We start from the raw sequence: 14,039 nt of genomic DNA on the forward strand, positions 1-14,039 counted from the left end.
TATATAAAGTAATGAAAAGAACCAGAGAATATCTTAGCTTAAGGATGTACGCTAGAGTTTTATTATAACCAAATGTTATATTTCATATAAAAATGTGGTTTTTAGTAGATTTTTTCTTTTGGTCATTTGATAGCAGAAATGAACAGGCTTGTCTTCCTCTCCTTCCTTCTTTCCTTCTTTTTTTTTTTTTTCTTTGTCAATGTCTCCAGCTAAGGAAATGAAATGGAGTCACATTTAAATAGAGATGGGAGAGATATAGAAATCCATTTAGTGGACGCTGAGAAGATTCTACTGTATGATGAGCCTGTTGATAATTATATTTTCACAGACACATGGCCACTGATATTTAAGCAAAATACACTGAGAGGAAATGCATATAGAAACATGGCATTTCATTCCCATTTTCAAGTAAATTCCAAATTCCAAAAGTCTCCAGAATAGACCAACATGAATTCTCATTCATTTGTTAGGTTTGATTGCTCCTGAGAAAACAGTTAAGGGTTTTTTTATTTTATTTTTTAAGATATAAACATGTGTCTACCTATACAGACATAATTAAGAGAAGTGTGCACAGTTAAAATGACTTTTATAGCTTAATAAAAGATACCTTTATTTAAGGAACTTACGGTAGAAATACAATAAAATATAGAGCTAATGACAACATTTAAAATAACCAAGAGCAACAACAACAGCAAAAAAGGGGAAAAAAAAGACAAAGAAGATCAAATAAATATGCAAGCAATACACACACACACACACACACACACACGCAAACACACTTTCAGGGGACATTTCTTTAAAGGGGAATTTTAATACTAAATAGCCCACATTTAACAAAATATCATTTTCATGGTGAGAATAAGGAAGGAGATCCTAAAATATGGCCTCTCCATAAGGTTTGTTTTGCTAAAACTAGTCTCCATGCAATCCATTTGCAGAGAGTCTTCGATGGCAGTCTCATGGGAAGAATGGCAAGACCACTAAGAGGAAAAGAAGATGGACAATCCACCAATTCCAGCTCATCAGTTCAGCATTGCTATCCTTTTTCCCGGATTCTCCTTGTTTTCAAAGACCTACTTCAGATCCCTCCTTTCTTCTTGCCCTACACACATCTAAAATACCATTGAATCTTTCTTCTATGCTCTATAATGGGCTAGTTTTATCCATTTTGTACAACTCAGCTCAAAATCCCGGAATGCAGTGTGGGACAACCTTGAAGGGAAGGAAAGTCAGACAGAAAGCCTGTGATACTTAACTCAAGAGCAAGAGTTAGGCTTTATATTCCTCTAGGAAGTGGAAAGAACACATCCCCTACTTTATTCACCAAGCTTCCTCAGGGAAGAATCCTATGGAACACCAAAAATCAACACATTGGTGTTCTATAAGAAGGCTGAGGAGGGCAAAATAAACGTTAAACATAAATGATAGGAGAAACTCCAAAGGAGGTAGAAATACTGGCAGGGATAATCACAGATATCCCTGCATGTCTTAGAACATTCTCTTCCTCCACCTTAACTTCCTACCAAAACATATTTGTAGATGTGAAGAAATTTCAAAGTGGCCCAAAAGGGCCCTTGAGATGTTTGTGTTCTTGAAACATTTGAATTCCCAAGGCTTATGGAAGGAGTTTCTACTCTTGAAGTCTCTAAGTCTCCTGAGACCATTGTGTTAAGGGGATGGGGAGGCTTTTCCAAGGCACTGAGTTCCAGTGAATATAATCTGTACCCGAAAAGGAAAAGCTGGGGCTAACTACTCAGGATATACTCCATAAAAGATACAGAAGATGTTTGAATTCCTTTTTTATGCTCTTCCTCCTTATCAGGAGGCAAAATTTCAAGGCAAAAGTCATGTCTATAAATTAAGAAGATGATTTGGGGAGGAACATTTACCACATTCTTCTAAATTTTAAATGAGATAAGACAGAGTTTGGCACATAAAGAATGCTAAAGAAATGGTTTTTGGTTTTCTATTAATGTCTACTCTCCATCATCCTGACTTCTCCTTTTTGTACATGCTGCCTTAAACCACCCCTGCCCCGCCCCAAATTCCTGTTGCCTTCACAAACCAAGGTCAGAAAGACCCAACACTGGGTCTTTAGACATAGTGGCTTCCACATTGCCCTTAATATTGTGGATGTGGGCTGTAGATCAGCTGCAGTTACATCTTAATAGAAATGGAGATTCAGAGCACAGATTTAATAGCAAGTCAAGGAATGTCTATAAGAGCAGCTCGTTAATTACATGTACCAAACACTATAATAGCATAGCATCTATCCATCCGGGAAACATTTCTTTATTTGCTATTTGAAAGCAATGATTTCCATAGTTGAGTTGTGTACAATTATTCCTTCAGTGACTTGAATGTCTGCTTAAAGTAGTTCAAGAGCTCAAAAGATTCTCTCTGATGTGACTATAAGGTAGGCATAGTACTTAGGATATTACAAAATTGCCTCAAGAATTCAGGTTAGCAAACATTTAACAAGTGCCCTATACAGTATCAGGTACCTGGGGGCTAGGAAACTAAAGACAAATAAGACAGGGTTGAGTCCTCCCTCAAGGAGCTCAGTGAGACAGACAAATAGGCAGATGACTTCAGTACCATGGGAAATTAAATGTTATGATAGAGAAAGGGTACCTGCTCCATCCATCCTGGGGGCAAGAGGCTGGAGAGTTGATTGCATGTAGGAGGTAAAGTATAAGGAGAGACTTAGACAGTGAGGAACATGAGCCAAGCAGAGCAGTTTGGAGTGGAGTGCCTGGGATGAGAGCAGGGCAGAGAGTGGAAATCAGCAAGGTCAAGGAGTGAGTGTCAGGGCATAGAGAACCTTGCTTAGAACTCACACTAGGATAGGCAGGGAACTGCTGAGAACCTCATTGAGAGGAATGTCACAGTTAAACCTGTCTTTTAGATAAATGACCGGTAATCCATCTAAACAGATTTGGTTCTACAGTTAGGAGGTAATTGCAGTGGCCCAGACAAAAGATAATGAAGGCCAAATCTAGGATAGCAGCTGTACGCTTGGAGGAGAGAAGTTGGGTTAAAAACATACAAGAAGAAGTAAGATCTACAATACCGGGTTATACATTATACACGGAAGGTAAGGTAGAGAATGAGTCAGGTTCTTCACTTGAGTGAATAATGATACCAACAAACATGACGGGAGTAGAAGATAATTCTCTTAACCAATAGCAGCCACATAGTGCTGATGGGCCCTTCAACATATTGTTGAGGAGCATGAGCTTTTGAGCCAGAGGCTGGGTTCAAATTCTATCTCCATTTTTCAGAATTTAGACTAACTTGGGAAAGTGCCTGAATCTTTCTAGTTTTCTCATCTGTAGAAAGGATGATAATGATAGTATCAACTTATAAGACTATTATGAGGATTATATAAGTGATTATATTTAATATGCTTAGAATAGTTTCTGGATTACAGCAAGAGACAACTATATACATATAGGTGTGTATATATATGTATGTGCATATATATATATATGTATACACACACATAGGTGTGTGTATATATATGATGATGAGTGATACAGAACCCAAACAGCAGAAACACCGACACTCAAGAAATAGAGTGTAAGTGGAGCATGAGGTAGATCAAGAAGGAGAAAAGAAAGAGACATAGTGTGGCATCAGAAAGCCCAAACGAGCAGCGAGCAAGTGTTAGATGCAGTTGAGAGATCAAGCAAAATGAAGACAGTAAAGGATTTTTAAGGTAGCAGGTAGGTGTATAGTGAAATATAGCTTCTCATACCCTTCTTCAGATGAGGCTCTACTGTGTTTGGAAGCAAAAGTGAGGACTACTTCTCTCTCAGATGTGGTCAGTTCCACTCTGCCAAATCAATAAAAGGCATAAGAGCAAACACAACTAAACTGGATCCCTACATCACTCCTCAGATCGAAATAAATCCCAGGTGTGTCAAAGATAGATATGTAAAATATGAGGCCAAAATATACAAGAAACAAATTCGTGAACATTTTGTATCTAGGGGTAAAAAAAAGTACTATATTTAGGCATGATAAAATATTCAGAACTATAGAGAAAATAATTTACAACTTCTCTATAGAACAAAAACTATTACAAAACTAAAAAAAAAAAAAAAACCCGCTATGATATAAGTATTTGTTAAGATTTATTGGTGTCCACAGTTTCTCAGGTTTTAGAGGGGAGGGAGTTGGGGGGATGGGTTAGCCGGTGATGGGTATTAAGGAAGGCACGTATTGCATGGAGAACTGTGTGTTGTATGCAAACAATAAATCATGGAACACTACATCAAAAACTAATGATGTACTGTATGGTGACTAACATAATATAATTAAATTAAATTTTAAAAAATATTTATTAGAGCAATTTGGGGCATCTGGGTGGCTCAGTCAGTTGAGCAGCTGCCTTCTGCTCAGGTCATGATCCCAGGGTCCTGGGATTGAGCCCTCATAGGGCTCCTTGCTTAACAGGGAGTCTGCTTCTCCCTCTCCCTCTGCTGCTTCTCTCTCTCTCTGTCAAACAAATAAATAAATAAATAAAATCTTTAAAAATTTTAAAAAAAGATTTATTGGAGCAATCATAAGGCCAAGATCCCTAATATGTGAAAAATTTAACAAATTTATCAGAGAAGTCCCAATATCCCAGGAGAAAAATGGACAACGGACATAAGTGATCACCTCACAAGAAATGAGAAACAAATAAATAATGTCTTTGAAAATATTCTCAATATACATGTCAATTAAATCCATGAAAAAATTCTATTTATCACCAGCCAGGTAGGCAAAGTTTAACAAGAACTGAGTATCTTCTAATGTCAAGGTTATTAGAAAAATAATCACTAACATTCACTAGTATTATAGATTATTAAAACATTCTGGGGGCTAATTAGCAATAACTATTAAATTTTAAGTGCAAATATCAATCAATCCCTCCTACAAAATACCTGGCCAGTACTCTTCAGAACTGTCAGGGTGATGGGAAACAAGTGAGGACTGAAAATAGTCACAGCCCTGAAGAAACAGGAAACATGATGACTGAATGAGATTATTCTGGATTGGATTCTGGAACAACCCAACGAAATGCATTAGTGAAAACATCCCACTGAAATCTGGAGCCCAGTGAATAGTAATATGCCAATATTGGTTTCTTAGTTTTCATACCTAAACACAGTTTATGATATTATCATGATAGTATAAGATGTTAATTTTATAGGAAACTGGGTGAGGAATGTATTATCTTTGCAACTTGTTTATAAATCTAAAATAATTTCAAAATAAAGGGTTTGTTAAAAAAAATCATTTAACCTGCTGGTTAACTCCATTTTTGAGAAATGTATCCCATAGAAATAGCTTAACAAGTATGGGGAAAAATGTATATAAGGATATTCATCACATAATTGTAATTGGAAAAAACCCAAACACTGTACAAAAGGAGGTTTAATAATTAAGCGAGGTTATAACTATAAGATGGAATGTTATGCATCCATTAGAAAGGATGTTTACTAGACTTACAAATGCTGGCCAGAAAGTTGTCTATAGTATATCCTTTAAAAAAAAAAAGGCCAAGTTGCTATACACAGATATAGATAGAGAGAAAGAAATGATATACATAGGAGAAATTTGGTGAAATATATCATTGGTTTTTGAGAGATAAGAAAATGGAGGACTTTACTTTCCATGTTTTTCGATTTCTATTTTTAAAAACTTTTTCCTTCAAATATTATTACTTTAGTTATTGGGATTGTACAGTAGATATGTTTCTTTTCAAATATTGTATTGTAATGAAAAGAATCATGGACAATGAACAATCAGAAAATAAAGAAAAGTTCCAGTCTTGCCGTTGGCTAGCTCTGTGACACTGTGCATGTGGCTCAACTTACTTGGCCTCTATCTTCTCCCAGATAAACAGCAGGAAGTGGGATTTAATCACCTTCTAACATCTTTCTCAGACCTAAAATTCTATTAGTCGTTGGTCTTGAAGACTGAGATCTGTAGAAATTTGTGTATTTGGTCTCACAGCATCTCTGTTAGGAGGTAATATACAAATCATCTTTAAGCTGATGGAGGAGGACCTATGGGGTAAAACGTGGGATATATTAACTCATTTACTCAAGGAAGCTTATGAAAGCAGCGTGGGACTCTTGTGTCCAACTCACAGTGAACACAGCTGGTTTGTTGGAAATACATTAGGCTACTTGGTACATTCATCATTTAGAAACTGGTTTTGACCAAATTACTGGACAACATCAGACTGAGAGACTATATGTGCTCTCAGAGGTTAATGGACGTTTCAAAGCACCATGATTTCAAACTTTCTTTAAACTCTTTTATGCACTTTAATGAGTTGCTCCCAGTCAACCCTGGGCGCACTCATTACTAAGAGAATTCAAACAGTCTTTCCATTCCTTACAATTATATATTTTTCTAAAATCTATTCAGTTATTGTAGGCAGTGTTGGTTTATCAATTACCTCTCCAAGCTGTCCATTATCTATTTTGAGAGTATAATTTGTTTCCCGCATAGAGTATGTGTTAACAGCATGATGCGTTTTACATTTGTAATTAATTTTGAACTGACAAAGAAGGTAGGAAAAATTCTCCCATAAATAAAAGTAATGAATGCAAGTATTTAAACAAAAGGTCCTAGTAATTTCCAGCAAATTAAAAAAAAAAAGAAAAAAACACAATTTGCTCTATCTTTTAAACTAAAAATACCAAGATATCTTTTGTTCCTCCTTCATGATACTCTAGAGATTTTGAAATTCTAATACTAAAAAGGATAATAAATAACAGGTAGGCACACTACATTGAAACTGGGAATGAGAAATAGTTTATTTCTCAATAGCATTAATAACACCAGTTTTACTGTACATGACTAATTGGCTAGTCCACACAAAGTTTTATCAAAAAATCGGTGTTGTAGACATAAATTCCTACCCATGATGGAACTACGTATTTTGCTACTCATAGCACTTTTAAAATGATAGAGAGCTTGAAATTAAATTACACTAAATGCCTTTATATTTATTCGGCATTAAACCTTATTTTCCTTACTGTCGTTCTGCCAGTGTGATATCATCGGAGTTGAAGAGGGATGCTAATGCTATTTATATTACACTGCACTGTCCTCTAATTGACCTTGTTTGTGCAATGGAATGGCTGCTTTTCTCAAGCTGCCAGCCCTTTATTGCAGCATTTTGACCATGCGCTAGTGGCTCTTTGTGCTGCTGCTGAGTTCAAGAATCAATACTGCATTCCCCACAGCCAATAAAGGCAGCTGACAGCATGAATTAACTGAGTGTGGCCAGTTGCATGGAGGGCCATTGTCTTTAAGGAAAATCTGGATGTGATTACCAGCCTCCATCTCCGAGTGAAGGTTTTAATGCAAAGTGCGAGGTTGCTGTAATTTAATTTTGGCCTGCTGCTCTGACACACTCCCCTTCGCCACTGCTTCATGGAATCTAAGCGATTAATGGCCGCAAACCAAAACACATACGGAGACAAAGGCAAATACTCTCAGTCATACGATAGCGGTTTCACCTGACTTGGCCATTCTTTTCTGATAGTACTTGTATAACGTTCTGTTTCTCCGAGCCGGGCCTTCTGCCATAGTAATAAGTCAAGTCCAAGTTAAAAATCCAACTTGTTATGATCGCTGTACCTAAACGAAGTTTTCATATGTGGCATAAGGAATTTGCTGCCTTTGATTCAACTGTCAAAACTATGGAAAAATTGGTCTGTGCTCCTCAACTTCCACCCATTGCAAGATTTCCATACCCCCTGTTGCGCTGAACCTATTTTCCCTTACAACGAAATCAAATGGATTCGGTTCCATCTTTATCTTCTCCATAGAATTTATTGTCAACTACTTTCTCTTTCATAAAACATCCTCAGCTCTGGGGTTCTGTTCCCTTTGATCCTGCCTTCGTAGTGGGGCTGTTCCTCTCATGGTATCCCAGGCCACCTTCTCTTCTCACTTTCATGTGGGCCTTCCATGAAAGTGCTCATCCTTCTTCATGCCCACAAATACATTTAATTTCCAAGTACTGATTCCCAGATTATTATCTGCACCCCACCCTTCCTCATAAATTTGGTTGTCCCATCTCTACTTTGAAGTCCACATATCTCAACCTGAATGTGTCATCTCCTGTTGGGTTTTCCCAACGTGACCATCTGTCACGTATGCAAGAACATGGACTTTATCTTTGAATCCTTCCTTTCCTTAGCCCCCTACCACCAATCAGTTAGCAAGTTCTCCTACTCAAGTCCTTAATTTCTCAACCTAGCCACCCCCCTAATCTGACATTTCCCTTACCCCTCCTCCAGTCAGGCTCTCCAAGGTTTTCCTAACCACTCTCCCTGACCCTAGGCTGGTGCCCCTCCTCCTCCCCCTCCCACCCCCTGCTGAAATCTCTACTCGGCAACTAATCTTATCTTCCCCCAAATCAAATCTGTTCACATTACTTCTCCACTTCAAACATTTCAAAGACTTCCCACTAAGACTTTATCTCTTCAGCTTCAAGTTTTACAGTGTTTTGTCTTTTGCTTCTCCGCAGTGGCATCTCTTGTGGCTCGGCAGCTACTAAGTCAGTGATTTAAATACAAGGACATGGACCATGGCAGAGACTTAGCTTGAAACCAGAACAAAGGAAAACACCTATTAGACACTTGACTGCAATCATTATGCTCCATGGCTGTAGGTATTGCCTAAGCTTCTACAAGTGTGTTAGACAAAGGGAAAATCCACAGAATAACAAAGTGGGATTTATGTAAGCCTTTAAAAGCGGAAATGACATGTCATTTCTTGCTTTATCAAAAGACCTATATTTCTGAGAGAATTTGGGTATTGAAAACATCAGTTCTGTTTATAACTGGCAATGCTCTTGGTTGAAATTAATTCAAGCAGAGTTATTCAAGGGACAGTGTATTATATACAAACCATTTAACTTGAGCTTTAAAATGATTTTTCATGTCTGAGAATTATCAAGAAGATACCAGTTTGGATCAACACTTTCCATAAACTGGAATAAAACCTGTGGTTTCAAAGGCTTTTATTTTCAATGCAAACATTCGTGAGACTCTTAAAGGCACAGTATCTGATCTAGTCCTATTCAAAACTTTTGTTGTTATCATTAATTTTTTCAGGAGAGTTTTATTCTACCTGCAATGTCCCCAAATCTCCTAACCATTAAAAAAACAACACATTGAAGTATATAATTCTTACATCCCTCCTCTTCCAGAAAGGCCGAAATGAAGAAGCTGAATAGGCAGCCATGAAGCAAGAAATAGACATGTTGAGGAGAGCCTGGGTGGCTCAGTCGATGAAGTGTCCAACTTTATTTTTGCTGGGGTCATGATCTCAGGGTTGTGGGATCGAGCCCCACATAGGGCTCCATACACCATTCCAGCGTGGAGTCTGCTTGAGATTCTCTCTCCCTCTGCCCCTCTAAATAAATAAGTAAGTAAGTAAGTAAGTAAATAAATAAATAAATAAATAAATAAATAAATAAATAAGAAATAGGTGTATTGAACTTCAGATCAGCACATTATGCTCTGCCTGGGATAGCTGAAGGAAAGATGTTTGTTGTTTCCCTACCCTTCCTCCTGTCAGCTTTCATCTTTCATATTATGCACTTCCCTGACCAGGGAATCGTTAAGAGTTTGTGGGTTGGCAGCTTAACATCATTTGATCCTGTGTGAGAGAACAAGGGGCAGATAAAAGGAAAGCATGAAGAACTCTCTGCCCTACTCCATGTCTCTCAAGGTTATAGCGTGGAAGGAGATGCAGAGTAGCTCCACAGAGACAAAGCCACTGCTCTTTGTAATATATGATGAGCTCTTGGGCATTGGGAGGGATGTTTTGTGTTACATAGATACATTCACTCTGCCATTAGGAGAAGAGGAAACTTGGTTCAAGGAGCCCAAGGAGGAATGGGCAAGTATACATCTCTTGCTCACCCTCTCTTATTACGTCAGGAGCTGCCTGGCATGGAAGCATGAATACTAGCTTTCTTGAAAAGAAAGTGGACACGAAGGAGAGAATGTCTCACCCCCTCTATACTTGGGAAGGTACACTTGTATAGCTGCTCCCATGACTTCAAAGTGACTAATTAAACCCATTAAATATCTGTGCTCTTGATTTATTTTACCTTAAATGATTTTTCTGAGTAGCAAGATGATTTTTACCAAGTTTCCTTAATCAAAGGCATCATTCTCCAGATTAGATCTGTCTAAAAATGTATTTCATCGGATTTAGCATACTTTACACCTTCCTGAAATAACCCTACATTTTTAATGACGCTTGTGGTTGCCTGGCCTCTCGACCTGAGAGAAGAATGATAGCAGCCCAGTTCTTCAATGGCATGCAAGTCTGGATGGGGAGTGGGGGAGTGGAGAGCTATCCATCAAAGCCCTTGCTATTGGCATGTCCACACAAATGGCTGTATGTATGTGAGACCCTGAAAATATATCGGCTTTTCTCTCTCTTTGGTAATGTGCAAAAGCCACGTTTACCTGTTATTCTCTTTTCTATTCCTCATCCTCAGCCACAAGTTATGTTTCCATGAATAAGAAAATGTGGCTGCTTTTTGTTTTTCCATCCAAGTCTCTGGGTGAATTATCTGGCTAAAGCAAAAGGCCAGGGGGCCTTCTGGATGCTCTTGATGATATACGGGAAGGCTATATGGCATCAGCTGGGAAAACCGCAGTCAACATTGGAATAATCAAAAGTGACCTACATGCAATGTGGGGCAGTCAAGAGGGGACACCAGGAAGCAGGTGGTCTATATGACAGAGGATCGATAACTCCCGTAGCAGGGATAAAATAGATTCCAAATGGAAAATAAACTCGTGGAGAATAGGCAAAGGAAGACCAGAGAAGGGGCGGGAAAAGAAGCCAAACCTGCAGGAAACAACACAACAAAGAGAATGTGAGGGTGAGTGCGGGGCCCACAGCTGATGTGATGATGAAAACTGAATGAGAAAAGGGAGAAGACAGTCAGTACGCATTTGCTTCCACAGCAAAGAAAAGGCATAATGCGAGCCCTCAGAAGCTCGAGCTACTCAAATTAGCCAGGATCTTCTCCATTCTAATTTAACATGCTTACGAAAAAGGTTATCATTTGTAAGAGATGTTGACAGCCTCAAAAACTTGGTTTTGTTTAGTGAGGCCTAGTTTTTAGTAAGGAAACAAGGACAACCCACATTTCATTTCTTTGAAAATATATTCCAATGAAAAGGGAGACGGATAGAGGTAAACCTAATTTGCATTATTTAGTTCAAAAGAAATGTTGCTTTGATGCCACTGTGTATATTTGCGGTGCTTCCTCGCTCTCTTGGGAGCTGGTGTGTATTAACATTCCATTCCTCTTTTTCATTATTGCTATCACATATATTAAAACATGCACGCGCACACATACACATGCAGTATTAGCTGATAAAGCCGTAACGGCAACCTCCAATATGAGAACTTTCTCCAGAATTCAATCCCAAACATCAATAAAACTAAATACTCTGACAAATGTTAATGAAATTTCATTACATTAAAAAAAAAAAAAAAACAACAACAGCATTGGAATTTCATGACTCTGGGTCCCACCGTGGGTCATGTGAATCTGCGCTTTTAGGGAGTCACACTATTCTGTAGTCGGGCCTGAAGAATATTTCAAATCTCATTCAAATGGTGGAACATTGCATTATCTACGGCATCATCTTGATTTCTTCCTTTTATTTTTTATAACCGAAACTCACGATGCATTATTGCTCCTATGCCAGGGGAGGAGTGGGGCATCTCATTTCCTGCCTGCTTGCTGACGCACAGGGAGGATTTTTGCTTCCAACCCTGAAAGCCTATGTGGAAATCAGAAGTCAAGGACTGTGATCTTCCTAAAGAAACAGCTTTACAAAAATCTCAAGCTCTTCCTGCAATGCAGCAGATGTGCTGGTTGATGCCAAGCTCCAGCTAGCTCTCAAAAATGCTGACACAAAGCCTGAGGCTCTGCAAGGAACCAAAGTGATGTTTACACAATGCTGTGAGGGTCCATGAGACGCCCTCCTTGGAGTGCCCTTCAAGTATGCCTTTTTGTTCCTGCGCCCTGCCTGGGGCTTCCACTGGTCTTGCTCTCCCTGTGTCTCTGCGTACTTGGCCTGGGTTGGAATCTCCATGAGGGCAGATCCATGTGTGCCTCTCACCTCCGGCACAGAGCCTGGGCACCCAGCAGGTGCTCCAACAGTTACGTGCTGGATGCAAATATACAGAAAGTATAACTTGGAAGAAACCTCCTGAGTTTCGATCTTCTTAGCTGAGTCACTTCCTGGATCTGGCAGGTAGCTCTACATTCCTAAAGGAAGATATGTCATTGAGGTCATTGAGGACGGCCGACTCCCCTTCTGCCTGGAAGGGAAGAAAAGCCCAATGTGCCCCCAGGCGGATGGCATGCCTCTTTCTTTCCCCTTCCTATGAAGTGGTCTCTCAACACAGCCCTCAGTGAGAGGCTGCCCAGTGCTGGTCTTTGTTTCTGGGCTGGAATTCCTTTGCTCCTAAGGATGAATCTCAGCCATGGTCTGAGCCACTTCCCTGTGTCTCACCCAATAAGTGAGTAAGCTGCTGCTTCCCAAGTCCAAATCAGCGTTGCGCTTTTTCCTCTGGACCCTAGTATTTTCATTTGGGGTGAGTAATACGAAGTAGAGATACCTGGATTATGATAACTCCCCCTCAGCTCCAGCTCCAACTCCAAGCTAAACTCCATGCCTGATTTAAGGAAGAAAACAAACAAACAAACAAGCAAAAGGCATGGAGAGACTGGAGAGATGGTGAGTCCCTCCAGCGACTGCCTTCTTCCCAAGTGCCCAGCCCTGCTAGCCACACCACCCCCCTGCATTGTGACAGTGCGTGATTCATGGCTGTCTGCGTTCAAGCGAGCAGGGCTTTTGCTGCAGTCTGCACATCTGCTGGATCCTGAGAAGAGCCCACGTTTTATCAAGTCTTTCCCTTAGGAAGATCACAAACCACTTTATGCACAATCATCTCTTCATCCAACCCTGTCACTTGGGAAGTGAAGACTACAGGGAGCCGTAGATAAAGAGGCTGTAATAACTCTAACTAAAATTTGGCTGGGATGTTGAGGGTTACTCTGTCCTCCAACAGAATGTGCCATATGTTCTTCTGTAAGCACAAGTGACTGAATCTTTGAATTTATTCTTTATCTGAAAGATAGTTAAAATGAGTTGTCAAACACTCTAGTTTGGGACCATATTCAAGACTTTTTTTTTTTCCCCAAATGGCTCTTTGGGTAATTAGGACATTCATATATATACTATATACATATAGTATATATATATATATTTTTAAAAAAAGGTCTTTAGTCTATTTGCCTATTTAAGAATTTTCAAATTTGACTGTCAGAGCCAATCCAGGGAGATATTTAATATAGAAATGGTTTCCATATTATTAAACCATGCATTGATTCTCCAGCACATTTAGATAAAGATAAAGATCTTAGTCTGGGCTGAGTGGACAATGATCGCAGCCCTCCCCACTACACACCGACACACGTGCATATATGCGAATGTGCGCACACATATGCGCACACACACACACACACACACTTTTATCTTTCTGAGAACTGCTACCACCTCGCCTCTTCCTTTAGGCCACAGGATCTGTAAAAGTGAGAATTAAAGTTCTTTGTGGTTTAATAAGGAGTTAAATGAAAAGAACCAGAGTTTTCCTTTTGCTTGAACCCCAACCTCTATTTGTTCATCCTATACGAGTTTTAAATGACCCCACTTCCCTAAGACTTAATTATGTTATCTCATTCTCCGTGAACCCCCTGTGAGGACCTCACTGTGGGGACTCGAAGACTTTGTGGGAAGTGTCAAACGTGTTTTATAAGGAAAACTATATTTTACTCTTTTGAGGCTAGCAAAGATAGAAAGGAGTGCTTCTCTGTGTCGTTTTAATGTATGAACCTAGGGATAATTCACTTAGCCAAATAAAGGAGCTTTTCTGACTTGATTTCTGTGCATGTTTGATGTTCACTTGAACCTACC

Source organism: Eumetopias jubatus, unplaced genomic scaffold (assembly GCF_037043125.1).
Source record: "Eumetopias jubatus isolate StellerSeaLion01/CBP00866 unplaced genomic scaffold, mEumJub1_p1.0 scaffold_4, whole genome shotgun sequence".
NCBI classification, from domain to species: domain Eukaryota; kingdom Metazoa; phylum Chordata; class Mammalia; order Carnivora; family Otariidae; genus Eumetopias; species Eumetopias jubatus.